We start from the raw sequence: 22,581 nt of genomic DNA, 5'->3' as shown, positions 1-22,581 counted from the left end.
ACTGTTTCATGTGTATTATAAATTTAGATCTTTCCTCTTTATCATTAAATTTAAAAGACATAAAAGAAATGGAGCCTCAAAAGTAGGTCTAGTTGCTAAGACTGACCAGAGATATTTAGAAAGAAGATATTGCCCTTCAATGTTTAAAGCCTGGCACTGTAAACACTGCAAAATGAAATACTTTTCAGACTGTAATCCAGATTCTAATGACTGTTCCTTGCCCAAAGACTGGCTACTATTTTGGACCTCCCTAAGACCAGATGATGCTTGTGAGGGGGCCGTAGGGATGTGGAGGAAACCATGAGGGGCTGTCCCAGTTTGTCTTACAATAAAACCTCAGCAGAATTCAGGCTGGGATCCTTTTGGTAGATCTCACCTTGGATTTTAGAACTTAATCTGCATGTGTTCAGTTCTGGAATATGTAGAAAACACACATTCTGGGTTAGGAAAATTTTAATTCCCTACAGTGACATCACCATCATAAATTACCACATTTGGGGTTGTAAAAAACAGATGAGCCCATGCGTCAATGGAGACCAGTCTCCATTGCTGTTCTCACTTTTCCCTTTCTTCTGGAGAAAAGGAAATTGTCCTAGCACCCCAAATTAATATCCTTTGACTGTAATAAAATCATTGCAAGCATAGAATTTTAAAACATAAGTAAGATGTCCAACATAGGGGGGTCATGGACAGAAAATAAAAAAAGGGATTGGCACTTCATATAGTACACTGGGACAACACAGGCAGACTCCTCCTTAATCCTCTCATGTTTGTGGCCTGATGATGTCCGGTGTCTGTGATAGTCTACATACACGTATAAATCCTACATATGAACATATGTAGGATATGAACACCTGATAATTAAATTAACAAGTTATGTCATGATTAGGTGACCAGCTCATCTTGGCTAGCCCAGAACTTTCCCTGTTTTAACACTGACGTCCCATATCCTAGGAGTCTTCTTGGTCTTGGGTAAACCAAGGCAGTCAGTTACCCTAAGGCCTATTGATTTAATAGTTGTATTATATATTTCATCTTGTATTTGAAAAGGCTTATATGTTTAGTGAACAACCTGCTGTTAGGAACTATTTTTTTTATAACATCCATTTGCTGAAGCATTTTACCTCACTTTAGGAGAGTTTAGTAAAGAGGTATAGACTTTCATGCATTGAGTGTCTAGCACTTTGATCAGCAATATTCTGGAAAGTAGCAGTCTCATAGTAAATAATCAGCATCAGCTCTGATCCCCTGTGTTCAGGAAATAATTTTAGAGCTCAAGTCTTCCATAGAAACAGGGTAGGAATCCATATGTTAGTTGGCATGATTTTCATCACCTAACATCTGATAATCATGTCAGACTGGCATTCTTTAATACTCACTGATTCCTGCCAGGACTTCTAACTTCTCTATCCTTTGCTTTGGAGTTTTTCTCCTTTTACAGCCAGACATCCTGCTAAGAACCAAGGACACAAGATGGATAAGACATGATCCTTCACAAGGAGTTTTTCAGCTTGACCTATGAAGGGAAAAAAAAAAAAAAAAGCTGTGAGAATGAGTTTTATAAAGTATCCGTCTAATTGAGGCACTGAGATTAGTTAATACCATCACAAAGCTTAAGGCAGAAGACTAGCACTTAAAATTGTTATTGTTTGTTTCATGGATCGGTCTGTTCATTTGTTTAATAAACATTTATTGAAGCTCTACTATCTGCTCAGCAATGTTCTGAACATTGTGGATATAAAGATGAGTCATACTTGGTAGTTTCACAAAATAGAGAGTACAAAAGGATACCCCCACTCCCTCTCCAGATTGGGAGTCCTTCAAGTGCAAGATTGCCACTTCAGCATTCCATGCCAGTCTAAGACACGAGGACCAGTTGGGCTGGGAAAACGTCTCCCTTTATAGACTCAAAAGAAACATTATTTTTAGTTAACTATCTAATTTCACTTCACTTTTCCCAAGCACTGTATTCTAAGACCTGAGCTGTAGCATGTAGGTGGGTACCCAGATTGGCTTGTGCAGTCAGATGGAAAGAACAGAGGCGTCTGGGACAATCCAGAGCAGCCACTACACCATGCAGAATAAAAATTTTCTATTTAAAGATGATATGACTGGGATGAGATTTGGAACACTTTACTCATCCACGTATTCATTCAGTCATTTAATGTCTATCAACCACCTATAATGTTTCAGACATTGTTCTGATTACTGGGGACATAGTGAAAAATTAACCGAAGTCCCCTAGGAAGCTTACTTTATAATGAAAGAAGAGAAAAACAATAATTAAGTAAGCAAAAATATATCATTTTAAATAATGATATGATCTAGGCAGAAAACAAGGCAGCGTATGGGGGTAAAAAATGGATGATGGAGAGAGTGCCCTTTGAGATAGGGCAGGTAGCAAAGGTCTCGCTAAGCAAGGGACATTTGAGCAAAGATTAAAATAATGAGAAGGAGCTAAGCATGTGGTTGATCAGGAGGAAGAGGATTTGGGGCAGAGGGAATAGATACTATAGAGTAGGTAAGAAAAACTTGAAATACTTCAGGAAGAGCAAGAAGAAATGTGTGGCTCAAGTGAAGTAAAGCAAGAATGATCACATAGATAGGTATGGATCAGATCACATAGGCTATGGTAAAGACCAACAAGAAGCTGTTAGCAAGTTTTAAAAAGGGTATGTGCTCTTGGGGTTCCTGGGTGGTGCAGTGGGTTAAGCGTCTGACTCGGTTTCAGCTCAGGTCGTGATCTCAGGGTAATGGGATCGAGCCCCGTGTTAGGCTCCATGCTTGGTACAGAGTTTGCTTGAGATTCTCTCTGTCCCTTCTGCTCGTGCTCTCTCTCTTTCTCTAAAATAAGTAAAAATAAATCTTTAAAAAAATGGTATGTGCTCTAGTTTGTAAATTAAAAGAGATCTGTGTCTACTATGTGGAGAATAGGCTAAAAGGGTCAAAGGCAGAGTAGGAAGACCAGTCAGGAGTTACCGTAGGAGCCCAGTATGTGATGGGCAACGGCAGCAGAGGGTAGGAAAGTAGTTCAATTCTGAATAATTTGAATGTAATTTGAAAGCAATCGCTGAGGGTCTTGATGTGGTCTAGATTAGAAAGAGATACATCAGGTATGGTGAGTCCTAGGTGTTTGCCCTAAGCAACTGGATGAATGGTAATAGCATGAACTCCATGGAGTTGGGAGCTATGGGGGATATAGAGGAAAGAGCAGATTTGGGGACAGAGATAATTATGAATTAATTTGGGCCTTGTTGACTTTGCAATTCTTGTCAAGTGAAGAAACTGAGTAGGCATTTGGATATATGACTCAGGAACTCAGAAGAAGGATCAGTGCTAGAGATACAAACCCTTGCTTATCTTTTTTTTTTCACTTCTACATATGTATTTTCTTTAGAATGTAAGCTTACAGAGTGCAAGGCATAGATTCTGAGCAGTTTTTGAGGTAAATATGTATCCCCTATGTTATTTGATGATGAATACACAGGTGCTACTTTCATTCATTCTGCTATCTTTGGAAAGTCCCAGATGTATATAGCAAAGAGGTCCCAACGAAAACATATGAAGACTTCCTGAGGACTCATATGGTTTATGATCTCACTGAGATGTAAGACAAACATAAATTATTGTTTCCATAATGATATAAGACAGAGGGGAAAGCATATACTCTGTAGTTTATTAATGGAGGTGGAATGCATGTGAGTTAGAAGGGAGGTAAAACTTGAACCCAATTTTGGAAGTGGGGAGAATTTAAACAGACAGTAAGGGACATGCACAGTATTTCAGATCAGGGAAGTCGGGAGCAGATGTATGAAGACATAAATTCACTTTGTCTTTGGGGGAAAGCAAGGATGGAGAACAAGGAGACTGGCCTGGCAAGAGCAGAATTTTTATATTTGTGAAGTTAGGGAAGATGAATTTATAAAGGTTGAACTTAACAGTGGCACACTGGTCCTCATCTCTAGGGTATTTCAGAATCACTTCTGGAGTTTTGAAATGTGGATGCCTGGATATCACTTCTGGAAATTCTGATTCCATAGGTCTTGGAAGGACACTGGCATTTGTATTTTTCACAGGGAGCTTGTTCCGGAACATACTTCCTAAAGTTTTGATTATTTCCTAGGGAAAATAGACCTACCGGACTCCTAGGTAGAGTTCTCTCCAGTCACCATTCTAGTGGGGGCTCCCAGGCTGGCTCTTCTGGTCTCCACATGTTTATTTCACTACTCATGCAGAAACTGAAGCTTGTAGCTTTCTCTGTCTTTTAGTTATGCTATAGACAGAAGTTGTTTTATTTTCTCTCCTTGTTGATCTACATTACTTGTAGAGGATATTTGGAAAGTTCAAATTTAGTTTGCTGCCATTATCCAGTAGGAACCCAGAAGTCTGCAAATTTGTTTCAAAAGTAACTTCCTGCCTTAGTAAGTGGTTGCCACACTGCCCTACATCACTTGTACATCATTTATGCCTAAATTTATAATTCCATAGGCTTGACATAGAAACTTGTGATGCTCCACTTTAGCTATTTGAAATTTCCACGGTGAAATCAGAAACTCAGGCTTAAAAAAGTCTGTTTTGGATTCTATTGAAATCGCAAAGTTTGGATATCAGATGTTATTGGGATTATTATTTTCTTTAAAGGAATAGAGACCCAGTTTGCTCAGTGATGGGGATGTGTTTTTGAGATATATATATGGCACAATAAAGGAGTTCTAAGGAGAGGTTCTGTTAAGGCCATTCTAGATGCAAGGCTGTTCCAGGGACCTTTGCGGCAGGGCTTCATGGGGTTTTAGTAGACCGGGTTTCAGGGCCCTTCTTCACATCTCCACCCAATTCTTCTGTTAGTACTAATAGACCATACGTCCTTTTCCTGTTTTATGACTTGAGATCACCTGTGACCTGCTGTGGCTCCTCCATTTTCTTACTACTTAATAGTTCCTTGCACAGTAACCTATAGCTGGGTGTGGCTGTACGGGTGAGTAAAAACTGTGGAAGGAGTGGTATCTCTTACAAGGAGCTGTGGGTGCAAGAAACACCATGATTATTACATCAAACACTGCATAGGGAATTAGATTGCATTCAACTGAACTCCGCCTTACTTGGCCAAACCTACGATGATTTTTCCTGAATGACTGACTGTTTCATGTATTCTCTATAGCATCAGCATCTATGAAACAGATATAGCACTGGTGAAATAAACGAGAGTTTGGAAATCAAAAAGGGCAAGGCGTTACACTGTGGGCCTAAGTAATGTAACTTAGTGATATGAATTGCTATTATGGAGCCTAAATTGAAGGCAAAATTTAGGACTGCAGGAGAAGTAGATACAGTAGCCCTGTTCTGATTCCTAAGATTCCACATCATTAACTCACAGGTCATTGGAATTTTTTCTAAGGAGAAGCCTAAGACTAAAATCATAGACTATTAAAGGTTTCTATTTAAGAGAGTATTTATTATAAATCATAGTCTCAAAAACTTTAGATGTTTGGAAATAACACATAATACCTATAAAAACAGGAGAGAGAAGACTCCTAGGTATAAAAATGCTCATAGAAAGTCACTTTTTAGGCATTTTGGGAAGGACGTTTTGTGTAGATTACTATTTTAAGTAATATTTTGCTGTACAAGTAATATACTTTCATTGTGGAAAAGTTCAGAAGAAACAAAAATTATTTAAAATTGTCCTGCCCAGAAACAACCACTTTTACTGTTTGCATACATATTTTCCAGCCTTTTTTCACTATGTGTGTACACATTTATCATATCTTAAAAAAGTATTTAACTTGGCAAGATTTACTTAAATAACAGATCAACCTTTCCATATTGTTGGCTAATACACTTTTTAATTTAACAATATTCCAAACACATTTTTCATGTCATTAAGTAGTATTCAAAATATGATTTTTAATAACTGCATAGTATTCCAGTATATGGATATACAATCATTTACTTACTTAACTTTCTACTGTCAGACAAAGATTCCAAATTTTCACAATGGTAAGTACTGCCATGATAAAAACTCTTGATTCTAAATCTTTGCATAGATCTTCGGTTATTTCTTTTAGATAAACTGCTAGATGTGAAATTTCTGGGTCATTAGTATTTCATATCCTTTTAAGTTTTTGGTGCATGTTGCTAAGGTGCTCTCCAGAGAGTTGTGCCAATTTTATTCTTTCTGTGGTAACATCTTAAACTTGCCTTTTAAAAGAAAATTCCATTTAAAGCTGTGCCATTAGTTTTCTCAGGATCCTCTCTGGTCCACCAGTTACAGCAGACAACTCTTACCTCAAGGTTATATTTAAAGTTATACAAACATGTTTGTAGCTCAGTTATGCTGCAAATGAGACAGTTTAAGGAATAAAATCTGACAATGGATTAAAATGTGTTCCTGTCTTGTGCCTGCTGTGTGTGACCATTCTGCTTACCCTGGTAACAATCAGATGAAGAAAAGGGGGGAGAAGAGGAGGGAGGAAGGGAAGGTGGTAGGGAGGAAGGAAACCCGCCTCTCTTATTTGGACTGACTGAACACTCACAGTATGTTAGGCACTGAACTGAACATGCATGAGACACGAGTCCTGCCCTCTGCCTTACAATTCCGTGCACCGTGACTCACGAGGCGTCACATGAACAGTGGGCTTCTAGGCCGTGTGGAGCAAGCCGACTAAAGGACACCTGTACTCCACACTTGCAGGTGGGCTGTGTGAGTAAGTGTTCCTATCTGTGGAGTCTGGGAGAAGGGGAGGTTTGGGTATCTGTTTCAACTCTATAATAATAGAGAAGACTCAAAGGATTCCTGCAGGGGTAAGTAGAGATAAGTGGTAGACCAGAAATAAGTGATGGCATGGGGAGAGAGAAAAAAATTCTCATTCCCACTTTTCCCACTGTGTCCTCTCCGGGGGAGTCTGTGCCACTGGGAGGGGGCCAGGTTCCTCCATGTGGTAGCTTTGAGTTCCTGAGGTTTTCAAGCCTGCTCAGGGAAGGCGATGGCATGAATGTAGACACTGTTTTCTGGTGAGGACAACGGGATGATATTTAAAACTGGGCCTCTCGTGAATAATCAGAAAGGTTGCTGTGGACCTGGGACATCCTGGAGAGCCAGTACTCTAGAGCTGGTGCGGTATGTCACACTGCAGGGAGATGTGAGGGGGCTGAGGACAGCTTGATTGAGGATTAAAGAAGCTGGAGTGCCTATCCCACTGCGTGGACCGAACAGGCTTTCTGACAGTTCCTTGGTTAGCTAAAACTGGTGTGAGTTAGAGGGATGATTGTAACAATGACATAAAAATTCCAAATAGCCCTGCTGCACAGATACACATTTAGAAAATGCATAATAAATGACATATAGTGAAAATGTAAACAAGCCATTTAATAACATTTTAATGCTTGATTCTGATCTCTTAATTAAAATGTGCATAAAAGAAAACAATGGTGGAACATCTGTGTGTGTTATTGAGATAGCAGGATTTATGCTGCACCCTGGGCTTTTTGTCCGCCTCTCAGTGTGTGTGCACATGGGAGGGTCTCCTCTTTGACGCACAGTTCCCCGCTGGAGCCCCACCGGGTCCCTGCTCCCACCTACCATCTCTAGCCAGTGGCTGCCTCTTTTTTTCTCTCCTCCTACATTAAATACTGTATGGCTTGTTCGCTGCTGAAATGAGACTGCTCTCAGCATTCGATCTGAAAACCACTCTTCACCCCACCCCTATAACCTGAAACCCTGACCTAACCCTGACTTACCCTTGTTATCTCAGCAGATGTACACAGCATTACCTAATGGTTCTGGCCTCAGTGAATAATCTCAGAGAGCTCTGGGGAGCCATGGCCCTTTGTATCTGTGACCTTGCCACAGTTATTACTCAGCTGGACACTGTGTGGTTTAGATGTTAAAGACAGAAATTTTACTCACCCCTGGTGGTGATTTTTTTTAAATTATTCGTCCGGGGGATGTATCTCTGAGCTTCATTTGGCCCAATTGTTAAATGAGAGTAGCCACAATCACAGAAGTCGAAGGTTGTTAAGCGCTTTAAGATCTTCCAGTGAAAATGTTACACCATGAAATGCTTTTATTTCTATCATTACTTGGAACATACCTGATCACCAAAAAGTTTGTCTTTGATTAAACCAGCACAAAAAGGACCTCACATGTTCTTTTACTCCCAAAAGAACTGTGTATCATTTATGCAATAGAAAGCCACAGCCAAAAGGTCTCCTTAAACATATAATAGTTAATATTTAATGGCCCCCTTTATGAGAGGGACATTGCTGTGGGACTATCTCTAATCCTCACAATGTTCCTGCAAAATCGGTGGTTTTATTCTTCATTCCACAGGTAATGAAACTGAGATTCAGCTCCATTTAAGTGAAGCGCCTGAATCTATATTGTTAATGAGTGGAAGACTTGGGATTCAAATTCAAGTCAGTCTCTCTCTCTCAAGGCCATAATCCTTCCACACTATCAGGCCCTTTCAAGGATAGCTCCCATTTCCTGGAGACAGTAGCTAGATGGTGTTCTGAAAGAGTTAAGTAAAATGCACCCTGTTTGTGACAAATGTCTGAAACTTGTTTTTATAACTTGGATTTAATTCACAAATAAAGAGTAATTATCAATATGTCACAGATGAAGAGCTGCATGTATGGATCAGTGTAATTTCTGTTCCTTGGCTTATGGATGAAGTATGCCCCAGGGAATTTCACAAATCCACATGGCATCTCCTAGTGCTGGGTTCTGTGTAAGCCGAACAACGAGTAAAATTCCTGTGTGTTGGGATAGGTCACCACTGGTTACTATCTGAGGAAATCTATATGAAATTACCACAGACATGGTTGCATTTCTGAATTTGCTCTTAACACTTAAGTGGAGGTGAAATACCAATTTTTGGTACTGGCTTTGTATTTTTTTGATCCATGTTTATTTTGGAAAGTGTTGTCCCAAGAGAAGAAGACGGGTCTGGTTCTTTCTTTCTTTTGCTAACCTCCCTTTGCCTTCTTGTGCCTCTATTTCCCATCTGATTCAATTTTATCAGTTTGCTCTAATCTTTTGATGAAAAAGACATAAAATGTTCATACACTAGAAGTTATTAAGACTTTAAATCACATAAGACTACCCTTGGGTGACTTTTTTTTTTTTTGGCCTGAATTTTGCATGTTTCAGTTTTCTCTTCGAGGGTCTGCATCGTTTACTGGGGATGTGAAACAGGTACCTGTCCCACTCCCTTTATTTTTCTCTCAGTCTGACAGAACCTCTGCTTTAGGTTTATTATGCATCAGACCAGTTGTTAGATTTATATGATGCTTAGGCTGTGGTCCTGGGGGGTTCGCAGGGCATTCAGATGTGTATCGTAGAAAGCGTCATGATCTAGCGGGAAAAACACAGGCTGTGGAGTATCAGAGGAACTCGGCTTCCTTGCTCACTAGCTGTGTAGCTTTGAGCGAGGTATTTAACAACTAGGCCTCAGGTGTTTTCTCTGTCAAATGGGCATGAACAAGAATACCTGCTTGACAGAGCTGTGGTACAGATGAAATGATACAGCACATTTAAAACATTTGGAATCGTTCCTGACTCTCACTGAATATCAGTTGCTCCCATTTCATGCAATAAAAAAAGGGGAAAAATAGGAAGGGTGGAAATTAGAAGATGATATTGGGTCTGAGAAAAATGTTTTCATCGTTTCAAGCCAGCATAGCGGAGGATTTATCTAGAAGGCAGAGGCCTGGGTGCAACTTCCAGGTCTGCCACCAGAAAGCTGGACCTTCTCTCTGAGCCTCAGTGTCTCTGTTCCTCCTCTTTAAAATGAGTAAATCAGAACGCATGATCTCTATTTCGTTATATAGTTTTGCTTTCTGAAGAGTTTTTCTCCTTCCCAGACTAGTCTATGGCTGTCACTGCTGAGTGTGTAAGTCTCAAGGATTGTAGATAGACCTATTGTCGAGATATGCTTTTCCCTTGTACAACTATGTTTACATGTACATTTATGTTCTTGGTCTATTTGTCATGTGTCTGAGTATTTATGCACCTGCATGCTTGTTGAAATAAGCACACTAGCATACATTCATACATTTTTTGTGGGTATGTGTGTTTATATATAACCTATATATATACAGTATGTGTGTATATATATAAATATATGTCTGTGTGTATGAGAAACAGATGCACTGTAGGCAGATAAAGCAGATAAATATAGATCCAAATAGAAGCAAAGCATATAAATATAGATGTTATATAGAGTGAAAGCAAGCAGATCAGCACCATTTCATTATTGCTTGAAGTCTTTGTAATAAAAGAGTTGAAAATCAGTAACTGACATTGAAATTATTGATTGAATGACACTGTCAGATCAGAAGGCACAGTGTAAGGTAAGAAAATAACCTGTCTTTCAACTTGGAGGAGCAATTAGCAGAAAGATTTGTTACTTTTAATTATTTGATTTATGAAAGTTTTTAGATGCTATGTAGTGTGGTGTTTGTTAAGAGTACAGATATGTCACTTTTCCTAAAAATACTACCAGGCAACAAGAAATCATACATAGGGAAAGAACACCTATTCCAGTCCTGAGAAAGGACTTGACGAAGATGACAAGATCCCTTTTGTTTGCAGGCTGTGATTGGCAGCCCTTTCCTGTTTCTAGGTCCGGACAGACAGTTGGTTTCACGTTATTTTTCACACGCCCTTTGAAGTCTGTAAGGAAACTTACCTAAGGGAGATATTTTGAAGCAGAAGGCCAAAGTCACCATTGTTGAGTTATTTTTGTGGGGACGCTTGCAATTGTGTTTAGTGAGTGTGTTGTGTGAGTAAAACTGGTCTTTCCATCTGTTACTTCCATGTCACTGTTTTCACCAGTCAAAATAATTGTGAGTTTTTGCTTTATTTTGTTTTGTTTTAGTGGAGAGGATATTGTGAGTTATTTTTAGCAGGTTTGAGTTAACTGTAATTTTTTTTTAATGTTGCAGGTTGTATCTTGGTCATGCATTTAAATACTGTTTGAAAATAAGGAGCGCCTCCTATTTCCCCCCAAATCTCATCTATTTCCCTAAACAGATCGCTTCTCTTCTTCAGCTTTGTTGTAAGACCATCCAGAGAAGCTAAGATTTGAAGAAAGCCCTTGAAGTTGTGCTGAAACAAATCTTGCTTTTGCCTAAGCAAAACTGTCAAAGTTGTTGTTGTTGCTTTTTCTGTTTAGTTTACTATTGCTTTTCCTTATAAGGATGAGAAAAGAAGGCCAGGAAGATGTTCTAGTTCTCTGCTCATTTGTGCTTCTGCTAAGCCAGAAGTTAGTGTTTCTTCCTTCTTTTTTTTTTTTTTTTTGTAGTTTTTAATTCTATTATATTATGTTAGTCACCATACAATACATCATTAGTTTTTGATGTAGTGATCCACGATCCATTGTTTTCGTATAACACCCAGTGCTCCATTCAGTATGTGCCCTCCTTAATACCCATCACTGGGCTAACCAATCCCCCCTCCCCCCTCCCCTCTAGAAGCCTGTTTGTTTCTCAGGTCCATAGTCTCTCATGGTTCATCTCTCCCTCCAATTCCCCCCCCCATTTTTCCCTTCCTTCTCCTAATGTCCTCCATGTTATTCCTTAAGTTCCACAAATAAGTGAAACCATATGATAATTGACTTTCTCCGCTTGACTTATTTCGCTTAGTATAATCTCCTCCAGTCCCATCCATGTTGATGTAAAAGTTGGGTATTCATCTTTTCTGATGGCTGAGTAATATTCCATTGTATATATGGACCACATCTTCTTTATCCATTCATCTGTTGAAGGGCATCTCGGCTCTTTCCACAGTTTGGCTATTGCGGACATTGCTGCTATGAACATTGGGGTGCATATGGCCCTTCTTTTCACTACATCTGTGTCTTTGGGGTAAATACCCAGGAGTGCAATTGCTGGGTCATAGGGTAGCTCTATTTTTAAATTTTTGAGGAACCTCCACACTGTTTTCCAAAGTGGCTGTACCAACTTGCATTCCCACCAACAGTGTAAGAGGGTTCCCCTTTCTCCACAACCTCTCCAACATTTGTTGTTTCTTTCCCTGTCCATTTTGGCCATTCTAACTGGTGTAAGGTGGTATCTCAGTGTGGTTTTGATTTGGATTTCCCTGATGGCTAATGATGATGAACATTTTTTCATGTGTCTGTTAGCCATTTGTATGTCTTCTTCAGAGAAGTGTCTGTTCATCTCTTCTGCCCACTTTTTGACTTGATTATTTGTCTTTTGGGTGTTGAGTTTGAGAAGTTCTTTATAGATTTTGGATACCAGCCCTTTATCTGTAGTGTCATTTGCAAATATCTTCTCCCATTCTGTGGGTTGCCTCTTTGTTTTGTTGACTGTTTCCTTTGCTGTGCAGAAGCTTTTTATCTTGATGAAGTCTTCCTTCTTGCTCCCAATAAAATTTAAACTTAAAGCACAAAAGGAGGGAAGGACAAAGCAATAAGGATGTATTAAAAGTTGAGGAATAAATTAGCACTGCCCAAAGAACTGTTAATTCATCCCTTCAGATCTGTTTGGCTACTATTACTTTGTTATTAAGTTCTTCACCAAATTATGATTTTAAAAATATATTTTAAAAAAAATCTCAGCGGTCTTGAGAATAGGACATCTCTCTGTCTCTCTCTTTGACACACACACACACACATATACACACACACACACACATACACTCTTCTTCTTTTCTTTGTTCTTTCCTTTTCTCCTGCCTTAACATACTTACTGTTTAACTTTGGTCAAGTACTTTATGTAGTAAATTACCAGAAATTTTGACAAGGAAAAAAAATTTATATACACATATACACATATCATACACACCCATATACACACACATACACACAGTCATATTAAAATTCTTAATGTACTAATCATCTGATTTTATATGCATTATATTTTTTAAACTATTATTTAGTTATTTAGTATAAATCTTTAAAGGGATTTTCATAAACACTCAAATATTGGGTCTGATTTAAAGGTTCCTGGGAAATTGTGCATTTTCTTATCTATGACCAAAAAAAACATTTTCCAAATATACATTTAGAAAACAGAGATTTATCAGAAGCAAGAGCAAAGCAAGAACCTATTTCTTTTTAGGAGTCATTTACACTTCCCATTGCCTACTTGGAGCATGTGGTGGCTCTCTTCATTGGCACGAAGGTTTTTTTTTGTTTTTGGCTAGATGGCTTCATATTGAGGTCCTGACTTTGTGGTGCATTACAGTACCTGTGGGCCTGAGAGTCAAATAGGTCCTGATCCTCACCTGCACAACTTTTTAATTAGCTCAGTGTCCTTAAGCAGGTCAGCTAACAGCTCTGTAACTAGGTTGCTAATCTATGAAACTTCAGCCAATCTTATTTACTTCACAGAGGGTTTGCATTAAATGGAATAATGTTAATGAAGTACATGGCATGTAATATGAACTAAATAAATGCTAGTTTCCTCCTGGCCTATTAATTTTAATGTATGTCTGTGATTTCCTCCTCCTGTCCCTTCTCACCACTGTGGCAGAGCATTGTACTATTGCCGTTAGATGTCATGGCCAGTGCTAGAGAAATAGGAAAAGTGGGTTTTAAAAAATTATTAATTATCTAATACCCACCCTGAAATATACATATGAGGAAAGAGATCTAAGGAAACCATCAGGAATTCCTGCCTCCTATAATTGTTAAGTTTTTCTTGCTAGCAAACAAACAGGAGTGGAAGACTTTTCAACACAGTGTTGCCAAAATCCTATTCACATCAATAAAGTGGAATGAACTATCTATCCAAGTGATGCACATTAAACCTTTTTAAAATAATAGGATGTCCTTTTATTTTATTTCCCACTCATACACCAGGTTAATGTCCTTCATTCCACAGTGGATGTTGTTCACCTTAGCTCACTGTAGATTAGGCTCCTTAATTAGCACTACTCTTTAAAAAAAATTATCTATGAGGGAGGGGCAGGGAGGGGCAGAGGGAGAGGGAGATGTAGAATCCTGAGCAGGCTCCATGCTCAGGGCAGAGCCTGATACGGGGCTTGATCTCACAACCCTGAGATCATGACCTGAGCCCAAATCAAGAGTTGGACACTTAACCAACTGAGCCACCCAGGTGCCCCAGCACCTAGTCTTTTTTGGAGAAAGGTATGTGGTCAGAATCCAAATGTCATTGAAATTTCTGAATAGTTGCTTTATGTGTTCTCTTTTAAGGAATAAGGAGGGGAAAAAATACTTCCCACTTGAAGATATTTAGAACTATGTTCAGCCTAGAGCTGATCATTTTAGCTGAATTGTAAACCCTATAAGAGTTAACATTTTATAAGGGAAACAATGACACAATCTTAATTGCAATGATTCTGGCAGCAACATTCCTGTTATCCAGGGACCTCTTTCTCATGTCCAAGTTCTCTTTTAACCTCCTCAGACTTCACTTTCCGTGTAGCTGCAATTTTTGTATGCAACTCTTTCTGACCTTTTTTTGGAATTGAGAGAGTTTGGCCAGTATCATGAATCCACATTAAGCCACTAGGATTTCTCTGGACCTTCTTCTGCTATGCCATAATCAGTCCAAAAATAGTTGTATCTCTGGAATGGAAAGAAAGAACAGGGAAAAGAAAGGTGACATGGTGAAGTGGAAAACGAGTGGCCTGGAGATGGTGAGCTCTCCATCTGATGAGATTGCTTGTAACATGGGCTCCAGTCTCATTGACAGGACTGGGGTCTAGACAGCCGTAACATCCTATGGCAAAGCCTATACATTGTCAGTATCTTGTTGCAGATTTTATTTTTTAATTTGAGTATATGCCAAAGCCCTGTTTATTGTATAATGTTAAATGTAAAATTTTTCTTCCTTTATGACTTCTGAAGATCTCAAAGCACATTAACAAAACAATGATTTTTATGAGGAAGAGTAATAACTAAAAGTTGGAGAAACAGATGCAAAGTGAGAGAAACGGAAAAATTTGAGGTCAGGAATGGGTGTAAGTGAGCTAGAAACAGAGTTAAAAGTGACTCTATCCGAAGATCCAAAGAATAAGAGGAAGAATGGAAAGAGGAGGAAAGAGTAAAGATAAAAAAAATGAAGTATAACATAGCTTTAAGGTGAACATTGTTACATAACGTAAGCATTCCTTATCTTATAAAAGAATCTTTTCAAATCTTTGTGGCATTTAAAATAAGATTCATCTTGAGACTAATATTATGCTATATGTAAACATGCATTATTAACTTATTCTATGCTGTGGCTAGAGGAACTGGGAGCTTTAGATACCAGTCCCAGCTTTGTCTCAAAATACATACCCCTGAGAAGATTACCTTCTGAGCTTCAGAATCTTCATGAATAAAATGAGGGGTCCAGGCAAGTCCTCATTCATTTTTTAGAATACATGATATAAAATAGCGCGTGGGATGGTCTTGTCAATATACTGCCAGGATGCTTATTTAAGGAAGTTGCTGAATTTGATTAGATTATATCATTGATCAAAGTTACAAAACAAAACAAAACCTTTTGAAGGTTTTGACTGAAAGGTATGTGCCTAGTCCTAGATGAATTAGCAAGATGGTAACCCCACTATTTAAAAATTACTATGGCTGCCACTGCCAAACACGCTTTTAGTTGAATCTTCAACTGGAATTTTTGAGAGATTGCCCATGCAACTTTTCCTCTAAAGGTCTCATTCACCAATTCACTGAAAGATGGCATTTCTGACTTTCTAATCCAGAATTATTTTTTTCTTATAAAACTCTTGTTTAACCAAGAAAATGAAAATCAGTACATTCTTGGTTACCCTGCTATTAATTTAAATTTGCATAACCTAATCAAAACTCAACCTGCCTTGCCCTCAACAAAAAGCTATATTCTCTCCCATTACTAAATGGCTACATTCTTCTCAGTATTTTTTAAAAGATGAATTATGTTGATATCCCATGACTTTTCCTTTAGAATGTGTCCATGGAAATTAAAATGGACTTTTCTGTGCCCAAGATTGAAATGAAAAATAGTCCAAAAGGGCCAGTGGAAATGAACACAAAACTTTGCTGATGCTATCAGCATTCTAATTTTTGTTAAGCTTTTTTCCAATAAAATGGAACTGAACTCAACTGTCCCCAAATAACTGTCTGATACTTCCTCTACACTTTGTGTCTACAGATAAATGATAGAGTAATACAGCTTAAGATTTCTGTAAATCATGGGAATATGTTTTCCTGAGGCTTTTCTAGCTACTTTTCCTACAGAAATGTTCCTCCCATAATCATTTTCTGTTTCAACAAATACTTGCTGAGCATAGAGAATGTGCCAAGCACTATGCTAGGTGCTCAACACCCAACATTGATTATTAAAGCATCCCCGACAAATGGATGAGTAGGCATCTGTTTAATATTTAATACACTAAATTGGGTGAAAGATGATTGGACGATCAGAAATGAAAGCTCACACTCTTGTTCTTTCTTTTGGATGTGATGTTTCCTAGTCATCATTTACAAACTCACATTCAGGAAGGAAACAAGCTTTATTAGCCTTGCTAATAAAGAGAACTTCTATTTCTCTTCCTCATCTTACTAGTTGTTCTCAGCCATAGGAGGGCACTCAGGTACAGGAAGGTCCTGTGTCTAGCAGCAGAACCAACTTACCCTTACTTTCCGGCCTATGATTTAGGAACTTATGGTAAACAGTGAGGGCTAGGAATGTCTATCATTGTCCTGATCAAAAATTAAATTTTAAGTGCTTTCCATGGGCATAATATAAGAAATTCTTTAAATTTCTTTTTCAAGTGTTGTTCATCAGTTTAGAATCTTTCCTCCATTTGCCCATTTCTCTCTGATTATCCTGTATTAGGCAGTTCTGTGTAGCCAAATAATTTGTGGCCTATCTTCTTCCAAAGTAAAATAGTGACCTCTTCAAAGATTTCTGAATGCATTCTTCATGCAATTTTAAAAGGAGATGGGTAAGGTAGAACGTATTTCTCTTTGCCCTGTGTGTCTTTCAAATAGTATTTGCGGCTAGGTAAACTAGTTGGACTATACCATCAGCTATCACAGACACAGTCACAAATGCATGGAGAATGGTAAATAGTGCATATGGAGAAGTCTGACAGTTGAGTGGAATTGCTTTCAAGTAATTTGACACATTAGTACTTTCAGACATTCACCTGCCAGTAATCCTCGTTGAATAAGATTGGAATATTGGGGTCACTAGCTCAAAGTCCATTTTTCTGAGACCTGAACAATAACCAGAAGTCAGAGCTAGAGGGAATAAGAATGAAACTATTCTAGGCTTTAGAACTGTTTCTCTAAGTGAGCTTTCTCTCTTTCCTCTATTCCTCCTTTCTCCTCTTGCCGTCCTCTCCTTTCTTTTTCCTCCCTCCCCCTCTCTTTCCTTTCTTTTTAGTGCTATGAATTCATTAGATGGCATAGTGTAAATCAATAGTAAACGCTAACCGCCTACTCTGTACTCAGTTACGCAACACCACATAACCGGTACACAGAGACAAAAAGGGAAAAAGCACACACAGCCTTTACATTCAAAAGCTCTTGCATAATTTTACTTTTCCACAGCCAAAAAGAAAAAAAAAAGGAAATAACAGATGGGGAAACTTACAGTTTTTTTTTCCCTTTTCTCAGACTGTTGAGGAGGGAGTTAGTTAACATCCGTGGCCATTTCTAGTTGCCCTAGGCTGCAGCAAAACATCCCATAATTGTCAGTGCCTTCACTGACTTTAAAACAGGATTTTGTGACCCTCCATGATGTGGTGAATTTTCCAAGTAATATAAGACTGAAATTATTCTGAGGTGTTTAATGCTGACTTGGTTTTTACTTGTTTTGTGAAAAATCAACAACATTTAAAGTATGAAATGAATTTTAAAATAGAGGATAAGGAAGATGGCTGTGTGTGTGTGTGTGTGTGTGTGTGTGTGTGTGTGTGTGTTTTCATTTGAAATGTATCCTGATGTAATATTTATGTAAAAAGCCAGTTATATAAACCCTGTCTTTCTCTCGCCTTTTACTTTGGGGGCTGTAGAAAGAGCTAATTTTTTTTTTTTTCTCATGACAAACTCCAAGGCTTAATGAAAGAGAAAACATCTAGATGCTATAGAACAGACACTTAATTCAAACTCCCTATAGAATTCATCCCCTAAACAACAGTTCCACTTAGGAGCCTGCAGTTTCTGGAATTTTCATTTAGAACTTTCTGTCATACTCTTCCCTGGCACAGGGAATTCATCGCACCACCTTTAAGTCTCTTTGTCCCTTTGTAGCTCTTCACTCCTTTCCCACACCCCCCACTTTTTCACCAGAATAACTCCCTTCCCAGTTTAAGTGGGAACACAGTGAGATTTGTATGAGGTCTATCAGTCTTCTGTCCCCGTTTATAATATTTTATTTCATTTAACGGACTAATGTCCTCCGGGAATCAGACATGGACCTGATGAGGGAAGTTGGAGGACTTTTGGTTTTGTTTTATTCTTCCTTTGTAGTTTCTGCCTATCGACCGTCATAAAATGGGTGCACAGGAGTAGGCACTGTTGGGGAGCTGCTAGGGGAAAGTAAGATCAGGTGTGTTAGAGGTGGTGCTGGTGGTAGTTCCGGTCGTTCGTAATGCAATCCAAGAGAGGGAGGCAAGGGGATGAATCTCCTTGTACTGGAGGTCAGGAACATTCCTCCAGGTCATACTTTTCTTCTGGATGGAAAATCAGATGAAATTGGTTCATTTGATTTTACCGAAGGAAAGAGCTGAGTGTTCCTTCACTTTAAAAAAAAAAAAGATTTTGGCTATGTCCTAGTTTGTTTACCTTTCATTTATGCATTAGCTATTACATTTAGGATTCCCTTTTTATGGAAAAAATCTGGTGCATAAAAATAAAAATCAAAGCCAGGAGAGTTTTATCTGGTTTTTAAGGTCTCATTGCTTCAATGTGTGTCTCTCTTGCAACAACCGAGTGATCAAGGGGATTGGGATTATCATGTCTTTGTATCTGTGATGACATGGGGGCATCTTTAGTTGTCTTAATGAATAATGAGTAAGCTAGTATATAGTTTTTAAGTATTTTATCAGTATGCTTCCTGGTTTTTTTCTTTTTTTTTTTTTTAAGATTTTATTTATTCATTTGAGACACAGAGATAGCGAGCGAGCATGAGCAGGGAGAGAGGCAGAGGGAGAGGGAGAAGCAGGCTCCCCACTGAGCCAGGAGCCCGATGTGAGGCTCGATCCCAGGACCCTGGGATCATGACCTGAGCCAAAGGCAGACGCTTAATCATCTGAGCCACCCAGGCGCCCCCTGGTTTTTTTCTTCAAAGATTTTATTTATTTATTTGCCAGAGAGAGAGAGAGGGAAAGTACAAGCCAGGGGAGTGGTAGGCAGAGGGAGAAGCAGGCTCCCCGCTGAGCAAGGAACCTGATGTGGGACTCGATCCCAGGACCCTGAAATCATGACCTGAGCTGAAGGCAGATGCTTAACCATCTGAGCCACCCAGGCGCCCCCCACCCTGGTTTCTTTCTTAAAAGGATCTATAGCTCAGGTAGATTTGTTTGTGGAAAAATAAGGAAAGTTGATCAGAATACTCTGGTCTTTCACCAGGAAATCATATTCCTATGTATACATTTTCTCAGTGTCCCTCTCCATGTGTTATGGCTGAGTTCGGATTCCAGGATGCAATTCTGTATGTATATACCTGCATCATGTAAAATACCATACTTTTTATATAATTTGAACATGATTATTCATCTGTAACCAAGCACTTATTTTTGGTGGGCAGTTCCATATAGAGGGAGTCATTTTTTGTATCCTGATTTTCAAATGGGTTGCCTGGATTTAAAAGAAAACTTAGAACTCTATAGATAGAGCGTTTTCTTGGTTGTCAAAAAGAGTTGGAGGCATATATTATAAAACAAATAGAAGAAAATGTCTTCAAGTAAAATATCTTTTAACTTTTTTTTTCTGCTTGTTTCTCCAAATAGCTTCTGTTTTCATCTCAGTAGGTTTTTACACTCTCTGAACCATACTTAGGGCAGAACTGATCTTTCAGCGTCTGATGGCTGCCAACTGATTCTGGTCAGCCCTCATTTTCAGTTGTAACCAGGACCCTGGACACATATCGTCTACTTCTAGTTTTTCTTTGGTGATGTGGGATCCGGGCTTCGAAGGGCCGACAGGCCTAAACTTCCTGTTCCCAGGGCATCCAAGAAGCCAGGGAGGGTTTTAAACAGTTTCTAATTTTTCAGAAGTCCTTCATAACACTTTCAACCTAGCTTCTCCTCACTGTTGGCAGTAGTAATAGATATTTTTAAATGTTGCAAAAAGAACCTTAGCCACTGACTTACCTTTCCAAGCAGAATTACTGTAGTTGTGCCTGGCATATAGTAGCCCCTTCATAAATATTTTACCACGTTTTGGTGAGCTGGTGAGGGACCTTCAGTGGCCATTCCTTCACAGTGCTTACACAGGTGAGCAGTGAGCCTTGAGAGGAATAAAGGGGTAAGATGAAATCAGATGCAGTGCTCTTCAGGTCCCAGCGATAGACAGATCACCCCATTTTATAAGAAAGCCCTTATTATCCTGTCTCTGTCTTTATAAAAGTAGCAAATCGCAGAAGGCAATTTTATGTTTCCTAGAGGTCTTTTTCAGTGGTCAGTGCTGCATGGAACAGTGGATCGTTTAAAAAACATAATTTTGGCAAGCTGCTTTGGTGGTCCTCATTAAGTTTCATATGCAAATGTGTTAGGAACTTTGGATTCTGGGCCTCAAACATATTCCTCTTGCCTTGTACCACAGGGTCTTTGAATCTTGGCTTTTCTCATTTTCCCTGGACAATTGTGTTTCAGACTCCTTTTATTTATATAAGTGTTCAGATAGACAAATTTATATAAGTTCTTCCTTTACATAGAGTTTCATTACTTTTAGTTACAATAATTCCGGATCTTTCTAAATCAATTTTGACTTCAGTTAGTTATGCTGGTTATTTTCAAGGCTTCATTCTGGTGGTGATATTGGGGGTGGGAGGTGATCTCTGGTAAACCATCTATGGCTTCTAAATTATAAAAGCAACGAAAAGACAAGCATGTGGAATTATTGATAGACTGCTGCTAGTTAGGCAAGCAGTTTTTAAAATGCAGATTATATAATATTGGGGGATTTTGTTGCTCCACAGTAGAAGCTTTTTAAATGTTAATTTGGGGTTTGTTTTGTTGCTCTGTGACTTAGCATAAAAGGCTTTGGTTTTAAAAGGTTTCAGTTCAGTCGTTCCATTTGTCTTACAGGACTTGGAATATAATACTATACATTTATTTACACTCATGACGGAGAATAAGGCCAGTAGCTCACAACTCATGAAACCAGGGGTAAATAATCCATAACTGGTTCTCCCACCATTGCCACAATATTTATATCCAGAACACAAGTAACAAACAACCAAAAACAAGAAGAAACCAGTTGTTTTTATTTACAAAATGTTTAATCAAAAGTACAGTAAAGTTCAAATGGAGCTGCAAATCCTGGTGGCTCACAATGGTTTGATTTATTTTTTCAAACAGACCATGGATAATTAACCATAAAACATAACTTTCCCAATACAAGTTACAGTGAATTGCAAAAATGGGCAGCAAGTCATTCACAACTGGTTGCAACTGGTTCAAGCCCTTAAAGCTGAACATGCAGACAGCTACACACGCCACTTTCCCAGTGCACACTTGTATGTTCCTTCCCCAAAAGAAGTCTCCTTTACTCTCCATGTAGTATAGTATCACTGAGTCAGCGTCCCAAGGTGAGAAGCAAATGGGTTATTTTCCATGATCACCATGTTGTCATGCATTTATTAAATGCCCAGCATTTATGATATTCTTTTCATTTCAGAATGGTCCGCCATCACTAACTGGATATTCATCACAACTTTGCTGTCGGGTGAGTAACTTCTCTTACCCCTAAATGACAGTCCATAATATTGAGGTGCCAAGAAGTCAAGTACCTTTCTCCCAGACTCTGAAAGAATTCAGCCTAAAGGCTCTGGTGTACTAAATTTGAATAGAATGTATTTTGACATTGGTGAAGGCTACAGATTTTATGTCGTTTGTCCATTTGAAATACCATCATTTAGAATGATTAGAAACATGATCCCAAGAACCTATGATCACAGATTTCAACAAACATTTCACAATGATTTTGCCACGCAGAGATGGAAGCATTCAAAGGGCTCGTTGGGCAGACTCTCCAGAGATACAGAGTTCCAAAGGAGACGCCTGAATGGACAGAGAGGGTGATGCTTCCCATGTGGAACATTGGATGCTTTGGCATTAAACAAACAAACACAGAACCTTCCAAACACATTTTGTGATGCTTTGAACTACTTATTATTATTCTATGATATGCTAAAAATTTGAAGTGCATTTGCTTCATTTGAATCAATCTTAAAATCAGACATGACTGCTCTTGTGTACACCCACAAGTGGAAGGGAAAATGTCCTTTCGGAGCATGAATATAGATAGCCACCTCTTTCACGAGCTAAGAGGACCAAGACCAGAGCTGCGAGTGAGCCTAGCATTGAAACCTTTGAGGTCCATATGTCTTTTAGTGGAAATTGGTGAAGTTTCAAAAAGGTTGATGTTGTGGCCTTCT

At 38.7% G+C, this 22,581-nt stretch overlaps 1 protein-coding gene across 14 annotated transcripts in view; it reads left to right on the top strand.

Moving 5' to 3' along the window:
* Nucleotides 1-22,581, top strand: part of ZBTB20 (zinc finger and BTB domain containing 20) — a 797,562-nt gene that overhangs the window by 400,011 nt on the left and 374,970 nt on the right. For all 14 annotated transcript variants that reach the window (XM_032406586.1, XM_032406581.1, XM_032406599.1 and 11 more), the window contains one exon: nucleotides 21,822-21,869. The gene's annotated coding sequence lies outside the window, so the exon portion shown is untranslated. The remainder of the gene's footprint in view (nucleotides 1-21,821; nucleotides 21,870-22,581) is intronic.

Source organism: Phoca vitulina, unplaced genomic scaffold (genome assembly GCF_004348235.1).
Source record: "Phoca vitulina isolate PV1807 unplaced genomic scaffold, GSC_HSeal_1.0 scaffold8, whole genome shotgun sequence".
Classification (NCBI taxonomy): domain Eukaryota; kingdom Metazoa; phylum Chordata; class Mammalia; order Carnivora; family Phocidae; genus Phoca; species Phoca vitulina.
This window is presented reverse-complemented; position numbering and strand designations above follow the sequence as displayed.